This window comes from Mustela nivalis (genome assembly GCF_964662115.1).
Source record: "Mustela nivalis genome assembly, contig: HAP1_SCAFFOLD_558, whole genome shotgun sequence".
In the NCBI taxonomy this organism is placed as follows: Eukaryota; Metazoa; Chordata; class Mammalia; order Carnivora; family Mustelidae; genus Mustela; species Mustela nivalis.
Window position 1 is genome coordinate 1 of NW_028136101.1, and position 1301 is coordinate 1301.

The following is a 1301-nucleotide window of genomic DNA, read 5'->3' on the forward strand; positions in this document are numbered from 1 at the left end:
GATGACCTCCGTTTGTCTTCATGATCTGGCATTTCCTGCAAGCCAGGCATGGGGCTCTGCACTAGAGCTGCAAATGCTGGGGGACCCTCACTGTCCCTTTTCTCTTCTCAGGGGGACAACAGGCATGTCCATGTGCAGTGTGACAGGTCTTACCACAGGGAGATGAAAGACTGCCAAGGGTAGGTTGGATCTGGGAAAAGCCATTAGGAGCAGATTTTCAGGGGAGGTAATAGACAAGGGCAAAGCGAAGAATGAGGATGAGTGTGTCAAGTTTCAAAGTGCCAGGAGGCAGCACAGTGCATTCGGAAACTACAGCAAGTTTATGACAACTGACAGCTGATCTGGTAGCATCACCTGGGGATGGAGGCTGAGCCTCGGGGTTAACACTGGGGGTGAGATGGTTTGTATACTATGCCGAGTAGGTGACGTACTACACTGTAGGGGCACAGGGAGCTACCGGAGGATTTCAAATATCAGAATCATAACCATAATAGAGTATTTAATTGCATCCTAGCTTTCATCAAGGGTAAGATGCACTATAGTTTATGTTCGACTTGAAAGAGAAATGCTGTCAGTTAAAGTAGGATATGTCATCAAGTGCAAGGTGAGTGCCTCCTTAAGAGATATTAGAATGGGGGGGGGGGAGGACAAATCTTAGAACAAGTAAACTGTGGTACTAGAATAATTAAGAAAGGTCGAACACTTGGATCAACTAAAAAAGTGATTATTGCTTACCATGTGCCCCCAAATATATTAAGTCTTAGAACAGGAGACGTTCTCATCTTGATGCCCCGCAGCTGTTAGACCCAAGGTACAGAGGGCAGTAGCCAACAAACAGCAGGCCCCAAGTGCCATGTGCAGACTCTAAGAGCAACTGCCTTTGAGAGAGGAAACGCTTGAGAGTGGGCGTTCTGAGGTAGGGAATTACTAGCTGGGAAAGTAGGAAAATTGACACAGAATCAGAATTGATGCCCCTACATGACAGAGTTGGTGAAACTTCCCTTCTCAGAGATCTTGAGGCTCCTCAGAAATGTATTCTTCATTTTGGACGGAACATTCAGGATAAATATGATCTGTTCGAGTTCCTGGTTCTCTCATCAGGACTGTTTCTTAGGCTTCACTGGCACAAGAAAAGGGTTTTGATAGTCCAGGGTAAATCCTGATAAAAGTAAAGCACGGTATCTATGAAATCTAACCACTCAGAAGAGAACAACAGATAAAAGGCCAGGCCGACCTGACCCTGCAGGATAGGTAAGGTTGGTCCGGTAACAGGGGTAGAGGGGAAGTGTCCATCCTCTGCC